The 25,032-nt window shown below is 34.3% G+C and overlaps 1 long non-coding RNA gene across 2 annotated transcripts in view; it reads left to right on the plus strand.

Annotated features, from left to right (window-relative positions):
- The first annotated feature begins 1,873 nt into the window (after positions 1-1,873).
- LOC141516068 (uncharacterized) overlaps positions 1,874-25,032 on the plus strand; it is a 77,321-nt gene continuing 54,162 nt past the window's right edge. For both annotated transcript variants that reach the window (XR_012476601.1, XR_012476602.1), the window contains exon 1: positions 1,874-2,350. This is a non-coding gene — a long non-coding RNA (uncharacterized LOC141516068). The remainder of the gene's footprint in view (positions 2,351-25,032) is intronic.

Genomic DNA, 25,032 nt, shown 5'->3' on the forward strand with positions numbered 1-25,032 from the left:
ATATTGGTAGCCCAACAATATATAAATAAACAGGAGATAAAGAGCATAGTGAGGTGTAATTTTGATTACATTACATAAAAAGTTTTGGTACAAATAAGTATAGTTAAGATCAGAAGGAAAGCAGAAAATTGGGGATAATGTTTATAGGCATTTCTCAGAAAAAGTCTCATATATCAAACATATAAAGACCCGTCAAATCTATAAGAATATGAGTCATTCACTAATTGATAAATGACCAAAGGCTTTGAACAGACAGTTTTCCAATGAGGAAATCAAAGCAATTATAGTCATATGTAAAAATGTTCTAAAGCATTCTTGATTAGAGAAATACAAATTAAAACAATTTTGAGATATCATTTTATACCTACCAGATTGACTCACATGGTTGAAAGGGAAAGCAACAAATGTTGGAGGGAATATGGGAAAAAATGGGATACTAACTCATTGTTGGTTGGAATTGTGAATTGCTCCAACCATTTTGGAGTGCAATCTGTAAATCTTCCTCAAGGCTGGAAACAAGAAACAGACGGATTGGAGCATGCTATCCTTTTTATGGGGAAATTACTTTTGGAAGTGGGTAACCCAACAATGATATTCAGGGGCATGAAGATGAAGCTATTGTTTCAAAATCATATCCTATAATTTCACAATGCCAGTTTCCTGAGGATGGAAAATCCTTCATGTTACCTGACCAATTACAGGTTTCCTTCAGGCTAAACTGGGTCATCTGCTAAGAGATGATGGTGCAAGTAAGGAGCCATGATGAAGGAGGGTACGTTTTGTGAGAATTTTGATGCTGGTTGCTGCAGTGGCAAATTTGACTGACACCATAATGCTATAACCTGAATTGTTTTCAATTGAAGTAAGGGCAAACCTCTTGCCCTGAGGTTGCAGAAGAGAGAAAATAGAATTAATTTTACCAAGCAGAGGCAGGTCAGGAACCTTGGGGAATCATGCTATTCCTGTATTTCTAAAGTGGACACTGATTGGCATGAGAAGCATTCTGGGGAGAGAAGCAATCTCATTCCTTATTAGAGCACATTGAAACATGGCATCACAGCCTCTGTGTCCCAGCTGGTAATGGACCCACTCCTTAATCTCTACTGTTTGTATAAAGCTATCAATCTGCTTATTCAGTTCACCTGAGGGCATATGCTATCTCTGATGGGCACTAACATCCTGTATAAGCAAATGAATGCACTGGGAGACATCAGCAAAATTCCTACACTGGTCTTGACCACAAAGGGCAGAAATTATTACAGTAGTGTATTTCCTAGGCACCAGATATCTTTGTCAGTCCCATAGACAATGCCCAGGAATTTATGTAAATTAAGATCTTATCTGTCCCATCCCCTCAAAGTCTTTTCAGAATCCAACCATGCAGTTCATAGCTCAGCTCTCTAGGAGGATTTGTCATGACCCCAGTTCCTCCGAGTCTCCCATTATCAGATTAATGGTTGCTAAAGTCCAATTTTTGTCTATCTCCCATAGTCTGCAGAGTCATCAGTAAAATAGGAAATATAGTATTCCTCAGCAATCAGGTATTCATAGGTAGGGGTCTATTGGGCTGAAGACCTCAGTCTATAGTAGAATTACAACCTCTTTGTGAAGGGCACTAATACTTCATGGGCTTGAGCAGGCTTCCATTTGACAACAGAAGCTTTTTGTGTCCTACTAATCTGGTTAGAGATCTCATCTTATATCATTCAACTCATAAGACAACTCTGGGTGAAAGGTCACAGAATGGCCTTATGACATCCATTCAGTGGTACAGGGAGTGGATGCTTCAGGATTTTTGACCCTGTAAATCTTTAGTTCATTTGGTCTGGCCATCTTTGGGTACTTGTCTTTTAGTACACTTGGGGAAACTCTATCCAAATTTTATATACAGAGACTTTTAAAAAATGAACTCAAAGTTTTATAAGTGGAGAGAATGCTAAATGGTTTGCTTTACATCTTTTAGAGGTGTAGCCTATTTTTGATCTCCCTCAAGAGATGGATTTGCAGGTCATTCAGTAAATGGAGCCCAACAGGCTACCCAAGAAGGGAATGTGATGCCTCCAAAATCTCAAAAGTCCAAAAAGACTCTGTTGAAAATAGATCACTATCCAGGGCCTTTGCTATTGTGGTCTTTTCTGGCTCAATCAACTTCAGTGTAATTAGTAGTGTACTCCAATGCCTTCAGGAAGAGAAAACCTCTCTCAGGTCTCAGAAGACAATGGCAATTTGAAGCTGTGTTCAGGTAGAACTGGGGAAAAAATAGTAAGGGAATACAGAACTCCTTTCCAGGTAAAAGAAAAATCATATAACAAGTTTGAACTAGAAGAACTGAAAAGAAAGCACTGGAAAGGTCAGTCACCCAAATCACTGACCCTGAACCTGAGCTACCTAGCTGGTCCACCACATTGACAAGGTCATTAGCAACTACAGTCATGGCCACGGTAACTTTATTCAGCTCCCTATGGCACATTTTAAGCTATCAAATACCTTCTGCCATTTTAACCAGCTACCCTGGGTTATTGAATGGGACTTTCAGGTAAAAAAGTTCTCCAGCTTCCTTCATGTCCATCACCAGAGACAAATATCTTTTATTCTTTTTCTTCCCCTGGTGCAAAGACTCTAATATTGTTCAATATTAACACATGGAATGGTTCAGACTACTCCAAGTTTTATCATTTGAATCTACCCACAATGGCACCCATAGAGCTTGCTGAAAAGGTCCCCATGAGTACTGACAAGTTCTCATGATATCCCTTACTACAGTATGACCCTATATTTATTTATTCTCAAAAAATTTTAGAAAGGTTTTATTTTGAGTTTTACAATTTTTCCCCTAAGCTTGCTTCCCTCCCCCCACCATGCCACACAGGAGGCAGTCTGTTAGTCTTTATATTGTTTCCATGGTATGCAATGATCTAAGTTGAATGTGATGAGAGAGAAATCATATCCTTAAGCATATAATATGAGCTATAGCAGAGCTATAACACAGTTACATAATAAGACAACATTTTTTTAAAATTAAAGGTAATAGTCTTTGGTCTTTGTTCAAACCCCAGAATTCTTGCTCAGGATGCAGATGGCATTCTTCCTTTGCAGATGACCCTTTATTTAGTCATCACAACTTGACCCCTCAGGAGTGCTGGAGTCTTCTACCCATTTCTGCCTTAAGCAAGAATGCTTTCTGAACTCTACAGAAACTGAAGTGCCTCTATTTATTTATTTGGGGTCCTGGCTATTATAGTAATCTGACTACTGGTGTTCGGTAGCCATTGGTATGTTTGGTATCCCTTCTCCTCCTATATTTGGGAACATAGTTTCCTGTATCCTTATGCTTAGGATGATCTGAATCTCAGAAAAAGCCTAGTAAAAATTATTCCCAAAGCCCTCAGATTTGAATAGAAAGATTTGAATGGTTCATGATAGCCAGCTGTTATTAGTAGCTTAGAAAATGTCTTAAACTTGTAAGGAACTAAAAGGAGCTTTACTCTTCCTGTCCTGGATTTTGTTATATTTTTTCACTAGCATCTTCTATACTACTAATCAATTATTTTCATGTCAATGCCATGGTTAATAAACTATACCCAAAGTTTCTTCTTTTGTTAAATTAATATTTTATTTGTTTTCCAATTATATTCAATAGTAGTTTCTACCCATCATTTTTTGTAAGGTTTTGAATTTTTTAATCTTTTTTCCAACCTCCCTTTCCTCCCATATCCCCTACAGAAGGCAGTCTGGTAATCTTTACATTGTTTCCATGCTATACATTGAACGAAATTGAATGTGTTAGGAGGGAAATCATACCCTTGAGGAGAAAATAAAATATTAGAGATAGCAAAATTATGTAGTACATAAGATACTTTTTCTTAGGTTTTTGCAAGGCAATGGGGTTAAGTGGCTTGCCTAAGGTCACACGGCTAGGTAATTATTAAGTGTCTGAGGCTGGATTTGAACTCAGGTACTCCTGACTCCAGGGCCGGTGCTCTATCCACTGTGCCACCTAGCTGCCCCAAGATACTTTCTTTAATAAAAAAGTTGAGGGTAATAGAGACATAAAGGATTAGAGATAGCAAAATTACATAATAAGATAACAGGTTAATTTTTTTTCTAGATTGAAGGTAATAGTCTTTGGTCTTTGTTTAAACTCCACGGTTCTTTCTCTGGGTACAGATGGTATTTTCTGTCACAGGTGCTCTAAAATTATCCCTGATTATTGCATTTATGGAATGAGCAAGTCCAATAAGATTGATCATCATCCCCATGTTGCTGTTAGGGTATACAATATTCTTCTGGTTCTGCTCATCTCACTCAGCATAAGTTCATGCAAGTCTTTCCAGGCTTCTCTGAATTCCTATCCCTCTTGGTTTCTTTTTCTTTTTTTTAGTTTTTTTCAAAGCAATGGGGTTAAGTGGCTTGCCCAAGGCCATATGGCTAGGTAATTATTAAATGTCTGAGGTTGGATCCCTCTTGGTTTCTAATAGAACAATAGTGTTCCATAACATACATACCCCACAATATATTCAGCCATTCCCCAATTGTATGGCCATTCACTTGATTTCCAATTCTTTGTTACCACAAACAGGGCTGCTATGAATATTCCAAAGTTTCTTCTAATAGAGGATATCATTACTTTTTGTGTACTTGGCAGGACAGAGGATGAGGATACCAACCTCAGAGTTCCCATTCAGACTCATAGTTTTATTCTGCTCTATCATTGCTGTCCTGATTTCCTGCTTAGTTTTTGCTTAGCTGATCTGCCCAGGCTAATTTGGTTGTGTGGCAGGGAAGACCTATGGAAAAAGTTTGTCTCCATTCTAGCAGGGCTTCATGTAGAAGATGGGAACTAATTGGACCTGAGCTGCCCTTCCCTCATATGAGGCATATGGATCATAGGGTACAATCTATTGTGTACCATTCCCATAAGGAACTTCAAGCCTTCCACATTAAGGTCCTAACTACAATGTATATAGTCCTGGTATAGTCTTCCTCAGTAGCCTAAAAGGGATAAATGGTAGCCTGTCTGTAGCTTCTAATTGATTTAATTGAAAGTATAGAACTAAGTTCTCAGAGAGGTTTCCAAATCTATGAAATTCTGTTGCGGAGGGAATCTCCTTAGTAGATCAATTAGACCATGCTTTCGAGAACTGTCTATTTCTCCTGTGCTTAATTAGCAAACTGTTTGAATCCATTTTATAATTTAGAACATTCCTTTGTAGTAAAAGACAGTCCACTCTCATTTCCCCAGTTGAGAAATTCATACTTAGGTATGCAATGGAAGAGTAAGCTCTGTGTTACCTGGACTGTGTTACCAGGAATGGGAAGTTCAAGTCTCTTCCCCATAGATATAATCATTCTTTCATCTAATGGCTCTAATTTTAGCTGTGTGTTTCTGGTTTGGGGATCTTGGTCCTTCCCCTGCTTTCCTATCAGTAGACTTCCCTTCACTTGCGCAGTTATTAGCTCCATTAATTGCCCCTTGGTCTTCAGTTCATGGTCTTTAAAACCTATTAGCTCTATTTGTAGTTGCTAACTATGTACCATATCCTTGAAGAATCTACCATTATAAGATCTCCATTGCCCATTATGGAATCTCTCTTTCCCCTTATTTATTTTATTTATTATCTCTCTTAGTACCCTTATCTCTCTATTTCATTCTATGTATTCTTATGGGAGTATTTTTTAGTGGGATCCATTTCTGCTCCTGAATTGAGATTTTTCTTTCTTTCTCCCTGATCCAGTCCCTCCCTTTGTCACCTAATCCATTCCTCTTCTAAGAAGAGTCTCCGGAGTTACTGTCTCTTGATGGCTTAGCACTAATTGAATAAGGTATGGCACACATTTTTCCATCCTTCCTTCCCTATCACTTTAAGAATCTTCTCATCCTTCCATTTAGTGCCTCATCTTCCCCTCACTTCCATACACATTAATGAACCTATAGGCAAGGTCTTGGTTTATTAGACAATGAAATATATTTAAGGCCCATTCCTCCAATATCACTTCAATTTAAATTCTTCTTTTACTTTTATTTTCCTTTATACTATTACAAAGAAATGCCTCAATGATTCCTCTATTTTTGTTATTATTATATTCTGTTATTATCATATTCTATGTTATTATTATATATTCTATGTTATTATTATATGTTAACTTCATAAATGTTTTAAGGATAATTTTCTAGTTTTTTCCCCTTTATTTTACTGGAGTTATTTATTTCATGATCTGAGCCTTCTTTGCTTACTGTATTTGTTTGTCTTTCTTGTGCTTCTGTTTTCTGAGGTGTTTTCAAAGCAAACAATGTGTTTACACCTGTTTTCTTTGCAGGAGTGTCCCAAAGCATCACTTTTATTGAACATCAATCTTTCCCATAAATTATTTTTCTGAATTTTACTGGAAATTTTACCTTGGATTACATCTTGAGTATCTTAGAATTCTTCAGAATACATCATTTTATTTCTTCTGAGGTCTCTTATGAGAGCAGAATATTCTTATGACAAGAATTTGAATTTTCTTTCCTTTATATTTGAAAATCTTTTTCCTGGTAACTTGCAGAATTTGTCATTGGAATTATTATTTTACTACTCTCTGTTCCCCACCTTCTCCCCCCCCCCCACTCCAAATCAAATTATGGATTCTTATGAATATTTTATTTTCTGCATTCAGAAATTGTGAATACTTTTCTTGTATTATTTCTGTCATTTTTGGAAGAAATTGTGGTTAAGTGACTTGTCTAGACTTATTATGTCTGAAATCAAATTTGAACTCAGGTCCTCCTGACTCTAAGGTTGGTGCTTTATTCTTGTATTATGAAATTTTTTAAACTTTTCTTATTTTGGGAAAACTATATCAATCGGCTTTACTTAGTTGGAGTTGATTCTTTCTCTATCATTACTGATCTTTTTTATCTACTAGGTTGTCTTATACTTCTGAGCATTTACATGTTCTTTCTGATTTTTCAGGGAGACTTAGTATTTCTGATGTGTAGACCATAAATTCTTCTTTCAAAATATTTGTTTCTCTCTTGAACCCTTCAGGAAAATCCTGCTGTGGAGATCCATGCTTTGTGTGAATTCACAATCATTATTAGATGTTGCTTCATTTTCCTCTGTTACATGAAATTTATTCAGAGCTGTTTGGACCCTTTTAGAAGTTATGGATGCCATAGTTTCTCCTGATGATTTATTTGCCTCCACTTTCTTTCCTCTCACCCTTTTAACATCTTACAGTCTGGCTTCCAACCTCATAATTACAGCAAAACTCCCCTCTCCTAAATTATTAGTGATCTCTTAGTTGCCAAATCCCATGGTCAAATTTTCTTTAATCTTCTTTCTCCTTAACCTCTTTGAAGCCTTGGATATTGTTGATCACTCTCTCCTCTGATGCTCTCTTCTTTCTAGGTTTTGAACATAACTCTCCAACTTCTCTTATCCTTTTGACTGATCCTTTTCTTTCTACTTTTCTTGGTTTCTCTTCCAGACCACTCTCTCTCTCTCTAATTTAAAATTTTCCTCAGGGTTTGATCCTGGACCCTCTTGTCTTCTGTCTATAGATTACAGGATATCTCATAAGCTCTCATGGTTTTAATTGTCATCTCTGCACTGATTATTTTCAAATCCTACTATCCTGATCCAGATTCTCTGCATCTCTTCAACCTTACATCTGTAACTGCCTTTTATTTCATTTTTTTAATTTTAGAAAGGTTTTATTTATTTTGAGTTTTACAATTTTCCTCCCAATTTTGCTCCCCCCCCCACAGAAGGCAGTTTGCTAGTCTTTACATCTTTCCCATGGTATGCATTGATCTAAGTTGAATGTGATGAGAGAGAAATCATATCCTTAAGGAAAAAATATATAGTATGAGATATAGCAGAATTACATAATAAGACAACTTTTAAAAATATTTTCAGCTGGATCTTTAATAAACATCTCAGAATCAATATGTCCAAACTTGAATTCATTTTCCTCATTAAACCCTCCCTACCTCCTACCTTCCCTATTACTCTAAAGGGCATTATCATCCTCTTATTGCTTCCAGTTTTCAACTTGGAGTTTTTCCAGATTCCTGCAGGACCCCCCCCCCCCCATGGTCAATCTTGTGCCAGTCTTTTCAGCATCTTTTAAATACACACCCTTTCCTCCTCTGACATCACAGCTACTCATGCAGATCTTCTTTCCTACTTGACATATACTTTTTGATACAGTGACAGTGACTTCCAGTTCCTCAAAGAAGACGCTCCATCTTTCAGCTTTGGACATTTCCTCTAGTTATCCTTCATGCCCAGAATGGTCTCCCACCTCTGCTGTGACAACTAAACCTCCTGACTTCTTTTAAATCCTAACAGAAGTCTCATCTTCCCCAGGAGGCCTTCCCTAAATCCTTTTAATTCCAGTACCTCTCCTCTCTTAAACATTTACTACTTGTCCTGAACATGACTTGTTTTATATATATTTGGCATATTTTCTCCCCGTAGGTAAATTCCTTGAGAAAATTTCTTTTGCCTCTTTTTGTAGCCTCAGAACTTAGCACAGTGCCTGTTTGCTACAAAGTCGGTGCTTAATTAATGCTTATAGATTTTTGTTGCTGTTGCTGTTTGCACTTCATTCTTGAAGAAGATCATGACATTAGGGAGGTGATGCCATGACAAGCACATGAATTGAATTTGAGTGAGGGGGAACTGTGCTGAGATACAAGCCTCACTTTCTCCTCCAGAACCATTTTGCGTTCAGTGGCTAGATATGGATTAGGATGAGCAGAGATGGCCCTGGATAAGAGCCTGTCAGGGTTAAGTGACTTATCCAAGGTCACCCAGCTAGTAAATGTCAAATCTCAGAGATGCATTTGAACTCAAGTCCTTCTGACTCCAGGGCTGGCACACTATTCACTGCACTACCTAGTTGCCTAAATTGATTAATATTTTGCCATAGGATATAAGAGCAATCATTTTGAAGGAATTTAGAAAGTCTTGTGTAAATGAATGCAGAGTGAAATACATACATAATTTATACAAAAAGTACAACATGGTAGAGACAGCTACCTTTGAAAGACTTGAGAACTCTGATCAGTGTAATTGCCAACCACTTTTTCAGAAGATTCATGAAGTATACTAGCCATCTTCAGCCAGAAGTAATAGACTAAAGATGGAAACTGAGAGGTATTTTTTCAATGAGGGAATTTGTTCTGATATAATTATATATAAATCATTTTCATATGTGTTGGAGAAGTTGGAGAGTTATGAAATATATGTATATATAAATTTCCATGTATATACATGTACATATGCACATGTGCATTTACATATATGCAAACCTGTGTGTATATATTTATGCAATATTATACATACACACATATATATATGTATTATATATACACATATATTATATATAATGATTAGCATTATTATTACTTCTTGTTATGGGAGAAAACATGGTACAGTGGAAAAATCAAGGGCACGCCAGTCAAGTCCATTTACGTTTAAGATGTCATATACCCTGAGATTGCTATGGCAGCTGTGAAGGTCTGGCAAAAACTCTGAAACATTCAATTTGACTTTGGTAATGCAAATGATTGGGATAATACCCTGAACAACATAATGCAATTCCTCTCATAAATCTAAGCAATAGATTGTTTTATTAGTTTTTAAAACAATAGCTCCTGTTGAGGGGTTTTAAAAAACTTTCAATTTAATTAAACTCTTTTCTTAATTTATAATTTTCTCTTTCTATTTAGTTTACATTTTTATTTATTGCTATTAAAGTTTTATGTCAAGTTCTTTAATCTGTTCTTTTACTGTTTTATTAATGAAGGCATTTAATAATTTAATTCTTCCCATCCCCTCACCCCAGGATGCATATCATGCTTTAGGTATATTATCTCATTTTCTTTTTTCTTTTTATTTCTATGCTTCAACCTATCAATTCTTAGGATTTTTTTTAGTATCGAATGATGTTGACTTCATGCTTCAAAAGTTCTGATTATGATTTTACTTGATTATGGTTAATAAGGAATATGCTTAATATTTCTGTTTTTCTTTATTTGTTTTTGTGGTTTAATGCCTTAGCACATACATGGTCATATTTTTATAAAGGGGCTTGCCCTGCATAACTGAAATAAATGTATATTTGTGACAGTTCTCATTCAGTAATTGCTCGAGGGGGTTTATATAAATCAATTTTTCTTAAGTCCTGTTCAGAACTCAACTTCTTTCTTACTTCTCCTTTTTGTCATTTTTATTTAGATATGAAAGGGGCACATCAAGGTCTATAGATGTTATTTGTTTGCTCCATATTTCTTTCCAATGAGTTGTTTTTTATTTTTTTTTCTTTCTGTATTTAGATGCTAGGCCACTTGTGATTTGTATGTGTATGTATGTACACACAAATGATAAATTCTATGCCTTATTTTGTCAGTAGGAATCTTTATGTTTCAAGTCTCTCATAAATATATTGTCCATTTTTTCCCAAATCCATTCCATTGTTCTCTTTCTATTTATGGGTTTATCTCATTTAGGTCAATCAATAAGTCAATAAATATTAATTGAGAACCTACTGTGCAAGGCACAAATATGAAAAAAGAATAACAGCCCTGCCCTCAAGAAGTTTATAATCAAACCAAGAAAGAATATACCCCCAAAGAAGCTTACCTGGAAAAGAGAATATGATGAAGTTTTAAAGTAGAGGAACTGTATTGGAAATGAGATATATAACCTAAAATCTATCCTTAAAATAGAAGTTTAGGAGCTCATATCTCTACCCTTCAATAATAGGGGTAGACAATAATGGTGAGATATGAGGATCAAGGCTGATTTGCAGGATGATGGATTTTTCTAATGATGAACTTATGGAGGAATGGTGGTTAAGTCAGAGATATCCTAAATTAATGTAGTCAGGTGGAAAATGAAGAGCATTCATAATTTTCATCTATAATTATGATTGTTGATTGTGTATTTTCCTTTATTAAGTCATACTATCCTTCTCTTTATTTCCTGTTCCCCTTTTTACGAAAAAAGATTCTGGTAAAAGTGAAGGAATGTAACCAACACTATTAATCTATAATTAGAGGGGTTTGTTCCCATTCTAGTGCTTTTCCTCACTGACTTTGGTCATACCTCAGTATCTGGTTCTTATTATTTTGATAAATTCTTTTCATTTATTCTATCTTTTCATTTATTCTATCTTTTTTGATCCATCCTCAGTGCTCAAGTTTGTTTGTTCCTATCTGCTCTAAGATTTTTTTCCCCCTTATTCCCCTCTTCTTTCCCTATTGAATTTATTGTCTATTTAGGCTTAACTCTTTGTGTGCATCTCTTCAACCCTGATTTTTCTGATTCAGATAGGGAATTTCATCAGATGACCACTTGTCTATCCCATCCTAGCTTTTTTGAATTATATGTGAAAGATCTTGGCTCTTCTGCATTTTTTCATATAGTTACCTTAACTGGAAATTTGGATTCATCCTTTAACCTTCTTAACCTTGACCATCTTCCTCCTGGTCAGATCCTCTGTAGACATAAAACAAATAAACAGATAAGACTTTGTAGGACTTCAGAAAAGAAGTGACAAAAATCATGACCAAAAGAGGAAAGGCCACCCAGGCAGCATGGGGGAAAAAGTCAGTCTTAATCCAGTTTGTGATTGGTCAGTTCTGCACCCCAATAGAACCGGCATAAACTATAGTGTGGATGATCTATTAGCAAACAATTAAGAGATAACAATGCTGAAATCAAAAGTTGACTTATGGGCTAAATTTTATAGTTTCTTTTTAATTATAGTATCACATTATCTGTAGTTTTATTAATTTACATAAGCAATTTTAAATAGTTGAAAATAGCAAAAACTAAACATATAAAGCATATCTTTGAAAAATATAGTGAAGGGATGATGAAGGAAGATGTAGAATTTTTTGTTTTAGAAAGAGGCACTAATAAGGAAGTAGTTGTTTTTCTAGTTCCTGGGAAAATAATTCAATATTTGGTTTTGTTTGTTCAGCTGAATAAGTGGTGCTTGCTACTGCAGCTATACTATGGGTTTTCCTCTGGCACTTGGGGACTTCAATCGAAATGGAGTTCTTGTTTTCTTACCCCACAAACTATTATAAATACAGCATTTTTATTATACAATTTGTTCCTAATAGTTTAAAGCCATCCACATACATGCATATCTTTTAGAAAGATAAAATGTTAATAATTTATATATATATATACGTTATATTTTTCCAGCCTGTGTAAAATGTAGAACTGTTACTGATACATTTTTTGATCCAACTATCTGTTAGATGTTTGTCCAGCTGCCTGTGATTCTATTTATTTCTATATATTTTCTCAAATCAAAATCCTCCTTTGATGGGAAATAATTGTTTATTCTGACTTTTACAACACCTAGTATATTGAATCATCCATATTAAATTCTATTAAATACTTTACCAATATTAAATATTAAAAAATGAAACAGCTACTACCCACATACCACCTAAAAGACAGTGTCTAAATTTAGCTTTTATATAAGGAAAAGAGATATGGAAAGTAAAACCAAATATTTAATTTTGTTTCCATCAAAAGGCATTATTAGAATTATATGATAAGATATTAAAATCAAACTCAAGTATTAGTATTATTAGAATTGCAGTAGTATTGTAGTTCTTGGCATCCACCATAGGACATATACTCTCTTTGCTTTTAAAGGTCAGAATGTACAAAACAGTATATGTTTGTTACTAACTTCTTTCCAAGGATTATTATGTTTTAACATGCAAAATGATATTTTTAAATAATAACAGCAATTTATGTAACAGATTACATACATGATTTCATTTGGGTCTTGGGTAACTTTACATGGTAGCTGTTCCTGGCAGATTTTCTCTATTTTATAGATGAAGAAACTGAGACTTAAGAAAAGTCAAATGCAGGAAGGCTAGATGGTGCAGTGGATAGAGCACTGGCCTTGGAGTCAGGAGTACCTGAGTTCAAAATCGGCCTTAGACACTTAATAATTACCTAGATGTGTGGCCTTGGGCAAGCCACTTAACCCCATTGCCTTGGGAAAACTAAAAAAAAAGTTAAATGTAGCATTCATGAGCATAGAGCAAATAAATGTCAGATATAAAAAAATCCCCCCCAAAATTTACCTATTATGGACCAGACATTGTGGATACAATTAATAAAAAGCAAGACAGTCCCTGATCTTACAATTTAATAGGGAAGACAACACACAAAAGGAGACAAAAATGGGAGGGGGAGAAGTCAGGGTGTTCCCAACATTGGGGTTTCTTGTTAGTGGAGTGGAAGGAAATGAGGCAAAGCAGCAGATGAAGAACTGAGGGATCCAAAGTCCAGTTTCAATTCTATAAAACAGAAGGCAAAAGGAGAAGGTTGGTATTCCGAATTTAAAACTTCTAGTCAAAGGGGAGAGAAAACTAAGGAATCCAGGTCTTCCTAACTTTTAAGTTCAGCATTCTATTTTTCTTGCTATATTATCTCAAGTAGGAAAGTATTTGTCAACTGTTAATACATATATATGCATGTGATTGAATGTCTATATCTATATCTATATCTATATCTATATCTATATCTATATCTATATCTATATCTATATCTATATCTATATCATCTATACCTATACCTATACCTATACCTATACCTATAGTATACCTATACGTATATGTATACGTATACGTATATTCATATCTATATCTATATCTATATCCATATCTATATCCACATCTATATCTATATCTATATCTATATCTATATCTATATCTATAGCTATAGCTATAGCTATAGCTATATCTAATCTATATCTATAATCTATACCTATACCTATACCTATACCTATATCCTTATCTTTATCCCTATCCCTATCCCTATCCCTATCCCTATCCCTATCCCTATCCCTATCCCTATCCCTATCCCTATCTCTGTCTCTATCTCTATCATCTCTATCTCTGTCTCTGTCTCTATCTATCTCTATCTCTATCTCTATCTCTATCTCTATCTCTATCTCTATCTCTATCTCTATCTCTATCTCTATCTCTATCTCATCTGTCCCCATATAGTCACATATGCATCCAAACACAGACACACACACACACACACACACACACATACTCATAAACACACACAGCTTCATTCCATCTTCATTATATCTCTTGTAATGGTATTTCTCTCTAGACTAAGATTGATAGATTTTAGATTCATATTTAAATAGAATAGAAATTCCTTGAGAGCAAGAACTATTTTGCTTTTGAAGTTCTATCCTTGAAATCTGGAGCAGACTGATACTTAATAGGGATAGGATTGTTGATGTAAGTAACTCACCTCTACCATTGTAGGTCAGTCCCTTCTCTACCAACTTAGAGTCTTAAAAAGTTTCTTTTAGCATGCAGAGGTTAAGTTACTTGCTCAGCATCATAGAGCCAGCTTGTGATAGAGACAGGATTTGAACCCAGATCTTTCTTCCTCTATCCCTCTCTCCCACCCCCCCACCTGACATACCCTGTCCACCTTGCCTATCAAAGATTCTTCTTTTTTTTTAGTTTTTGCAAAGCATTGGGGTTAAGTGGCTTGCCCAAGGCCACACAGCTAGGTAATTGTTAAGTGTCTGAGACTGGATTTGAACCCAGGTACTCCTGACTCCAGGGCTGGTGCTTTATCCACTGCACCACCTAACCGCCCCTTGTCATTCATTTTCAAAGAAGACCAAGGGAATCTATGCCATGACAAACAAGTGAATTGAATTTGAATGGGGGGGGGCTGTGCTAAGTCATCAGTCTCACTTTCTTCCCAGGAATCAACTATGTCCAGTGTCCAGATATGGATGAGGATGACTGAAGATGGCTCTAGATGTGAGGTCATCAGGGTTAAGTGTCACACAGCTAATCAGGTCAAGTTTCTGAGGCCAGATTAGAGCTCGGGTCTTCTGACTTCAGAGTTAGTGCTCTCTAACCATTGCACCATCTTGCTGCTCCAATACATATTAGTGATGGACTGATCAATTGCTCTCTGTCCTTTAGACAAGAGAACTGAAATCATACTTTTTTCCCCTCAGGATGTTGTTCTCTATATGGTTGCTTGCAGGATTGTCTGTGAATATTAATTAGTTAATATAGAAGTCTGGTTTGGAGATCAGCATTACTCTTTGACAATTATGATATAAATGGGTGTTTCCTTTAACTCTGCCTTTTTTAAAAATCCTGTCAGAATCTTGGATCAAATTTAAAATTTGTTGTGTTTAAGAAAAACCATTGGACAAGAGCCTAGACTCATTAAATGGATGTTAAATCCTGACTAATATGGAAATATATTTAACATGATTGTACATGATAAATCAATACCAGATTTCTCACTGTTATGGGGGGAGAAGACAGGGAGGGAGAAAATATGGTACTCAAAATATTACAAGTAATGAAGATTGAAAATTATTTTTACAGGCTAATAGAAAAAATACAATGAATATTATTATTTCTAGGTATGGAAAGAGTCACATAGAAGATACTTGTGGTCTTTTGTTTAAATGAATTTTTTTTAAAAGTATAATTTATCCCAAGACCTGGAAAACTTAATGGCCACCTTTGTAAAACAGTATAGTATAATTTTAAAAAAATAAATGAAGCTGATTTTAAACAATTTCAAAATCAAAAATATGTATCCTCAAACAATAATCATAAACTATATTTTCCATATAAGAGATTATTACCTTTGCCATTTAAGGAAAGAGTTTATGTTTTTCTTATGTAATTGAGAACTTCTTTCTTTTTCTCGCCTTGTAGAATAGAGATTTCACTTCTCAGTCTATCCTTAATAATTTTAAAGTTTCTTCATTTTCATTAAGACATGTAGTCATTCTAACAGGGCTAATTGTAATGTATTTATTCTATATCATTTGGTGTGATATTGTTCCTTGTCTTCCAATGCTTCTTCCTTAGAGGATCTAACTGATGCCTAGGAGGCACTATAATATTTCACAGATACTAGTGCAAAATTGTCCATTCATTTTCCTTTTTTTTCACTAAATTATCAGCTTGCCTTTTATAATCCAGTATTTTCTGGGTGATGCTTTTTTATAAAATTTCTTGAAAGTAAGTCATAGTTGAGAAGAAACATGATGGTCTAGTGAATAGAAAAATAGATTTTGAGCCAGGAAGCCATGTGTTCAGTCCTTCCTTTGACACATTGACTGACTTACCCTGGGCAAATTAGTTCACCTTTCACTGCTCTAAGTCACTTTCTTGTTTGATCCCAAAATCCAACTCAAAGTTTGTAACTGCAGTCACTTTGATATACTATTGGAGCTAGAAATAAAGTGGCTGATGGCACCAGCCTTGTCCATCAATGAGTCTTTGTAAAAGAATTCCAATTATAAAGCCTCTCAGGATAGCATAATGGATTAAAAGCAAATTTCAAAGTCAAGAGATTATGGAATCATGCTTCTCTGATTCAAACAGTCCTTAAGACCTTGGATAAATCACCTAATCCTTAGTGATATATGTGATTCTCTAAAGATTTTTGAATTGTGGATAAGGTCAATAAAATTTTTTTCTTTGGAAGAGACATTTATCAATGAAATCACAAATCCAGTCCTCTATTCCTAGTTATATCTAATAGTATGCTTCTCATTTTCCTTTTTGCCCTTTTCTCATGGGATCACTCACTATTCTTATTTTTTGAAGATTTTGCTATTTCTTAATTTTAAAATCACACCAAATTGATATTTATAAAGCTTCCTCAAAAAACTTCAATGGCTTCTCACTTCTTTTAGGATATTATAAAACTCTTTCATTTGACATTCAAAGCCCTTCAAAAATCAAGATTCAGCTAGGACTCCATTCCTCTCATGATTTCTCTCCAGACTCTGTGGACCTTTTCTTTCATGCCTCTCATAAGTAAATCACTCCAACTTTGCCCCCCCCCACTTTATAATTTCCTTTTATGGCTCACTTTCACTCATTCAAACATAAGTCCCTTGAAGACAGGGACTATTTTTCTTTCTTATCATTTCTATATTCCCAGAACTTAGAACAATGCTCACCATAAATGAAATTATTATTTTTTTAGTTTTTTTTTATTTTTGCAAAGGCAAATGGGGTTAAGTGGCTTGCCCAAGGCCACACAGGTCATTATTAAGTGTCTGAGACTGGATTTGAACCCAGGTACTCCTGACTCCAGGGCCAGTGCTTTATCCACTACGCCACCTAGCTGCCCCATGAAATTATTATTTTTTAAAAATTATTTATTTTTACCTATTTTTTTAAAATGTTGAATTCAAAATTGTCTCTTATTCTCACCCCCACCCACAAGGAAGACAAGTAATATAATAGAAATCATAAATGTGAAATCAGGCAGCACATTTTCAGAAAAGCCATATTTTTTTAAAGCAAGAAAAATAAAGTGAGAGCATCTTTCTTCAATATGCATTCAGATCTCGTGAGATGTCTCTTTGTAATTTCTTGTAACCTGGCTGTTTTTGTAAGCAAGTGCTCAGGAAATCACATCAATAGATTTAGCCTTAAGTGCCTGAGACAAATTCACGTAAATAAAATTTTAATATTTTTGAAGCAAAAAAAACCCTAGTTTTAACGTGCATGGATTGGACCTCCCACCCACCCCCCACTGACAAGGCAAGCAACATGCTATCAATTATTAATTTGAAATCATGCAAAACATATTTCCATCTTAGTCATATCATGCCCAAAACCACAAGAAAAACAAAGAGAAAACTCACTTCATGCTGAGTTCATCAGTTCTCTCTACAAGTGGATAATAGTTTTCACGATGAGTTCTTGGATCATTGTATTGATCACAATAGACAAGTCTTTCACAATTGATCATCATTACATTGTTGTTACTGTGCACAATGTTCTTCCTGTTCTTACTTCACTCTTGCCATATTTTTTGAAACCACCCCTTTTATCATTTCTTATAGCACAAAAATACTCCCTCATAGCCATATGCCACAACTTGTTCAGCCATTTCCCAAATGATGCTCATTCCCTTGATTTCCAATTCTTTGTCCATATAGGTCCTCTTTGTTTTTTAGAAAAATATCTTTGGGATACAGACCTAGTATTGGTGTCACTGGATCAAAGGGAATTAGACATTTTTATAGCTCTTTGCATATAGTTTCGGATTGTTTTCCAGAATGATTAGATCAGTTCATGACTCCATCAACAAATCATGGTTATTGTTTAATCATTTCCTTCGTGTGCAATTCTTGGTGACCTCATTTGTTGTTTTCTTGGCAAACTTACTGAAGTGTTTTGCCATTTTCTTCTCCAGGTCATTTTACAGATGAGAGACATGCAGAGTCCCACAGCTATTAAATGTCTGGGGCCAGATTTACACTCTGGAAGAATCTTCCTGCCTCTAGGCCTACCACTCTGTCCACTATGTCACCTAGGTACCTCATATAATATATATAACACATATATACATATATTAAAAAAATAAATGTCATAGTTAAATATGAACACACTTACATATAAAAATATAATATACAAAATTGAATTAAACATATTAAAATATAAATGATATAGTCATAAACACATTTACATATAAACATAAAAATATATTATACATATGTGTACAAATAGATGTTTGAAATAGGTATATAATATACTCATATATATATACACACCCATGTAAATACATATTTATATATAATTCTTTACACCTATACAAATTTTGTTAATAGATTTGAGAGTAATTTGATTCTTAAATCAGATAATTTTTTTAAAAATTCTGGCTAAAATTTGTCCCATTTATCCCATCTCAGTTGTTTAATTTTAACATATGTCTATGCCGATTTCTTGATTCTCCCTATCCCTCCAGTGGGACATTTTAATCCAGTCTAGATTTTGTTTTATTATATGTTTGGCATTTTAAAAAGGGATTTACCACACCCCTTTTCTCACTTTGGAAAATTCAATTTTACTTTTCCCTACTAAAAAAGTAGAATTTTGTCTAGTGACCTTTGAATGCATTTTTATGCTTTTCTGTATTTTCATTCTTCTGGATGCATAATTTTATTATATTTTCATATTATTTCCCTTTAATTTTATTGCAATTCTTCCAGGAAAATCCTGTTTATTAAAAAGAAATAAATTCTGTTGTATGCTATTACTAAGCCAGAACCAGATAGTCTTTCTCACATAATCTCTCTGCTTCTCACATGAAAATGTTACAAAAAATGTTTATGATGATTTTCATTGATATGCTCTCTGTTTATAACTATAATTGACTCATTGCATGCTTATTGGATAATTATTTCTTCTATGTTAACATATATAAAAATGCTATTTGTCATTCTACTGATATTGTTTGCATATCTACTAGTTTCATATGGTCATATTGTTATGGTATCCTCTAACAGTCTTGCATACTTTCTGTTTATGTTAACAATAACTGACATGTGGAATTTCTTAAAAATGTAGGAGTATTTTTAAACTATGATTGTCAAAATAGTTGAATTTTATTATTCTTTTATAGTAACTGAAAATTTAAGAAACCCCTGATATTAGGCCAGGGATAGAGTCAAAGATGGTGGAATACAGGTGTAGACTTGTCTAAACTTTCTTAAATTCCCATCCAAGCAACTTTAAAATACAATTTAAAATTAATTCTCGAATGGCAGAACCAATAAAAAGACAGTGAAACAGTTTTCCAACACAAGATAACTTAGAATGTTGATAAGAAAATTCTATATTACTGGGGTGAGAATAGAGGATAGTCCAATATCTAGTTTCAGAGGAAACTGAATCAGCAGTGGCAACTGATTGATTTCTGAGCTCTCAGATCAAAGATGTAAGTAAGAGGACTAGTACACTAGAATTCATTGATTTAGAAGAGAGGGACTTGGTTACAGCTCCAGGGTGGAAAAGATTGCTTGCGGTCACTCACAGAGCAGAGCACAGGCTAGGAGAGCAGTGACCACACCTCTTCTTAGATTATACCACCTTGGAAGAACTGCAATTAACTCTGAGAATTAGCTCTGAGAACAACAACACAAAGAATCTGAGACTTGGGAGAATGTCCTACTCCACTCCAGGAGTAAAACCCACTTTAAGATAAAGTTGAAAGTCAAGAAGCAGGTTTCCAGTTAAAAAGTATAATTACCCAAATGGAAAAGTAGTTAGAAAAGCTGAATGAAGAAAATTCCTTAAAAATTAAAATTGAACAGGTATAAGCTAATGATTTGAAATATTAATAAAAAATAAAACAAAATCAAAAGAATGAAAAAAGAAAAGAAAATGTGAACTATCTTATTGAAAAAGCAACTGACTTAGGAAAAAGATCATGGAGAAATACTTTAGTAAATTATTAAAAATCAATAATGAGTAAAATAAAATAATTAAAATAAATTAAAGTTCTGAAAAAAAGCCATGATAAAAAAGAGACTAGGCATCATATTTCAAGGAAAACTGCCTTGATATTCTAGAAGCAGAGGGTAAAACAGAAATTAAAAAAAAATCCACTAATCACCTCCTGAAAGAGATCCCCAAATGAAAACCCCATGGAATATTAGAGCCAAATTTCAAAGGTCAGGTCAAGGATAAAATATTGTAAGCAGCAAGAAAGAAACAATTCAATTATCATGGAGCCACAGCAGGATAACACAAGTTTTAATAACTTCTACATTAAAGGCTCAGAGGAATTAGAATATGATATTCTGGAAGACAATAGTTTTAGGATTACAACCAAGAATCACCTACCCAATGAAACTGAATATAAGCTCTTAGGGGGAAAATGGAAATTTAATGAAATTGAGGGCTTTTAAATATTCTTGACAATAGATTGGAACTGATCAGAAATTATGATGTTCAAATATAGGACTCAAGAGAAGAAAAAAAGATAAACAGGAAAGAAAAATTATAAAAAATTCAATAAGGTTAAAATATTTACATTCATTTTTGGGAAGGTGATATATGTAACTCCTAAGAACTTTATAATTTTAAAAGTAGTTACCAAATGTATACATGGATAGAGAGTACAGGTATGAATTTTTTCTTTAGGTGAAGCAACAGATATTTCTGTAATCCTTGACCTTTACTCTGTTTATGATTCTCTGCTTCAAGTGTGTTTCTTGTAAACAACATATTTTTGGAGTTTGATTTTTAATACACTCTTCTATCTGCTTCTATTAGTTGAGAATGACTAAAAAAGCAGAGGTGTATGATTGAGATGGAATACTATTGTGCATGAGAAAAGATGAGCAGGATGCTTCCAGGAAAACCTGGAAGGGCTTCCATGAACTGATACAAAGTGAAGTGAGCAGAACCAAGAGAATATTGTACACAGTAACAGCAAGATGGTACAATGATCAATTGTTAATGAATTAGTTATTCTCAGCAATGTAAGTATCCAAAACAATTCCAAGGGACTTATAAAGATATATGTCATTCACTTCCAGAGAAAGATCTGATAGAGTCTGAAAGCATATCAAAACATACTATGTTTTTTGGTCTGTGTTTTCTTTCATAACATGATTGATAAGGAAATATGCTTTGCAAGACTACACATATATGACCTATCAATTTCTTGCCTTTTTTTAGGTTTTTGCAAGGCAAATGGGGTTAAGTGGCTTGCCCAAGGCCACACAGCTAGGTAATTAAATGTCTGAGACTGAATTTGAACCCAGGTACTCCTAACTCCAAGGCCGGTGCTTTATCCACTACACCACCTAGCCACCCAATTACTTGCCTTCTAAATGAGGAATTAGCGGAAAGAAAGATGGAAGGAGAAAATTTAGAACTGAAAAAAATTAAAAATGAATATTAAAATTGTTTTTACAGATAATTAGAAAAATAAAATGTTAAAAAAAGTGATTCAGGTTATATAGACCCAATGATATAGAAAAATTCAAAGGAATGGGAAAGAATTTGAGGATTTCAGACAATGCACAGAAGCATAAAGTCCCCTGAACTCACTCAGAAAATGCTCTAGAATTATTCAAGTATCTTAGATGTACTGAAGCAAGAGATAGTTAATACCTGTGAACTTATCACTAGGCAACAAAAGGAGGAGGAGGAGAAGATGCCAAAAAAATGAGAACCCTACTAAGTAAAGAGGGCATTATCACAGAGAAAATAAGTCATATTAAACTCTGAAAATGACATTCCCCAGGTGGTAAGGTTATGGACATAAAGACTATGACAGATCTGAATTCTGGACTTTTCAGGGCAGTAAATATATAATCTATGACAAAAAATTAAAAGGCTTATGTTACAGGTACAGAAGCACAAAAGGTAAGTATATTGACGGAGAATCTCACAAGGCCAGTTCTTGGCTTTTTGGAAGTTTTTAAGGCTCAATATTATAAAGACATAGTATGGAACTGATAAGATTCCATAGAAAACCTAGACCACATTTATCAATTCCATTATTTATCCTAAAGGAGAAAAAACTTGACTTTGTAATAAAGTTTATGAAAACATATAAAATAGTGAGCTTTAGGATAAAGACTATTCATATCTGAGATTTGAGAACATAACATTCTCCAAAGATTTGTTGGTATCAATAGAAAGGTAGACACTGGCCCTGGTATATTCAAACACATCAATATATTCAAGTGTCAGAATTAATTGGACAATTTTGTCTGTTCTTGGTCTATTCCATGTGCTAGCAGAATATTGCAAACAATAAGCTGGTGGTACTCAATGCCTGCCTACTTTGATTAATAATAAAGCCTTTGAAGAGACATATAGGAAAATGAAAATAGGTGGGTACAGTGAACATTGACTTTTCAAACTTGGTAATGTATCCTTTAGTATTTTATTTCAGTGATTGCCTAGTATCAGAAGAATGAAAGGAGATGTTGGGGTATAATTCCAGAAATATCTCAAAACTCTTTAAGAGAATTAAGCATTATTCTTCAAGTACTCCCATGATGGCACAACAAAATTCATGTGGCAGAATTCCATATGACTTCTTTAATGCCAAATTAAAAAAAACACAAATGTCTTGGCAAGAAGTCAGTAGTGCATTTCCTAAGACAATCTAAGTCCCAAATTCAGATCTATCTCAAATTCAGATTTCTTCTCCTTGTTGCATATTCAAAGTAGGTCTCAGGGGAGGCATAAACTTTCATTTGCTTCCCCATTGCTAGTCAGTAAAGTCTGAAAAATGGCCAGTGATGAAGGTTCATATAAATACCATATATTAAAATAATAATTATTCACAAATATATATGTAGTTTTGCAGATTCCACAAATAAGAATTTCAAAGTTTATCAGCTATCTTTGCTTGCTTATAAGACCTTTCTCAATTCATAAACAGTAGAAGAAGAAAGACAAAGAAATCTGACTTTCCTCTCAAAGAGAAACCAGGTCCACACTAAGTTTTCTAAGGTACAAGAAGTTCCTTTCAGAGGAATATGGAGGAGTCAACTTGGCAATATAATAAGTTGATGCAGGTAATACTAGAACATAGCACAGTACCTACCTATAGAAGGTAATCATCCATTATCAAATGAGAAAATTGTCCTGGGTATAAACCAGTCTTTCAGTGGGGTTTGCACAAAATATGTTGCTTTCTTGAGGGGACATACCAGAATTCTCTAGGATTTCAATTCTTTTTTTTCAATTAACAATATTTTATTTTTTCCAATTACACATATAGTTTTTAACTTTAAATTTTGCAAAATTTTCTCCAACTCACCTACCTCCCCAAGATAGTAAGTTTAGCAAGAAGACAGGTTGTACTCTTACTGTATAAGCAGAATATGAATTGAACCTTAAGGAATGCAGGACCCAGAGTAGTTCATGACCATTTGAGAAATGATATAGGGAGATTCTTTATCCATGGTGTAAGTCTCAGAAAGCATCTCAAAGAGTTACTGGTCAATATCATCATTAGAGTCCATCAGCCCATTTGTGTCAGTGAGATAATATCAAAAAACGTTGAAAAGGTACAAATAGAAGAAAACATCTAGACTTTAAAAGAAATACCTTAAGTGGACTAGTAAACTATTCCATGGATTCAGAAGGGTCTAGGTTTTCAGCTAAATGGACAGTGGTTTTATGTAGAAGAAACAAAATTCAAAGTTTGGATTGCCAACAATCCATTGACCAGGTTGGATGCTGCATGCTAGAGAGAGGTAAAAACACCAGCAAAGTTCATTTAGATTATATTTGTGGCACATGCTAGGAAAGAGCAATGAGAATGCATGAAACTTCTTTCAAATAACATGATAAGGTAGCTATAGTGATACCAAAGGAACATATGAAGCTTATACTTGATATTCAAGAAGGACTACAAATTAGTGGAAATATAGTTGAGACCTTGGGATATTTACTAGATGGTGTCCTGGCCACTGATGGGACACTTACTTCATTGATCCAATTTCTTGTTCATAACACATTTCTGTGGATTACTGGCAGCAAGATCAGATAGATAATGAAAGACTGAGATGAGTGAGAAATGACAAGAAGGAAGCAAATGATACTAAAAGTGCAAGTAAGTGATATTTTGGTCTGACCACTGAGACAATGTTAGAAGTTGGAAATTTTCAATGGAGCACCACATTCTACATATAGTATCAGCAGCAGTCAATGCTATCTTAGGTGCATTGTTTTGTGGCTATGAAAATGCAACATTATGATTTTGGATATATGGATCAAGCAAGAACCCCAAATCTAATAAAAAAATTTTGGTCCAAAAATTTCAACAAATACAACTAAGTAGGATGAAAGTTGTGCTTGATATGTGCATATAAGAGTACTGCTAATTCATTCTTATATATTTGGATGATAAAAGTACCAGTAAACCTTTGAAAATTTTCCTTCATTATCTTTTTATACCTGGCCAAAACCAATAAAAGAGGTTATATCATTTTGGAGATTAATTTTTCACCTGGTAAGCACAAATTTCCCCAACCTCAAACAATCATAGTTGCAAAAGTATTGTAAAGTAATTTTCAGTATAGGAATTCCTTGCCAGCATATATTCTGACCCAGGTAGAGATTTAGGAGATCCATTAAAGGAAAAAAAGGAATGGGTGTGCTGATAGAAAGAGAATAAGAGAGAAAAATATCACAAAACTATAGAGAAGAAT

This window comes from Macrotis lagotis, chromosome 3, assembly GCF_037893015.1.
Source record: "Macrotis lagotis isolate mMagLag1 chromosome 3, bilby.v1.9.chrom.fasta, whole genome shotgun sequence".
NCBI classification, from domain to species: domain Eukaryota; kingdom Metazoa; phylum Chordata; class Mammalia; order Peramelemorphia; family Peramelidae; genus Macrotis; species Macrotis lagotis.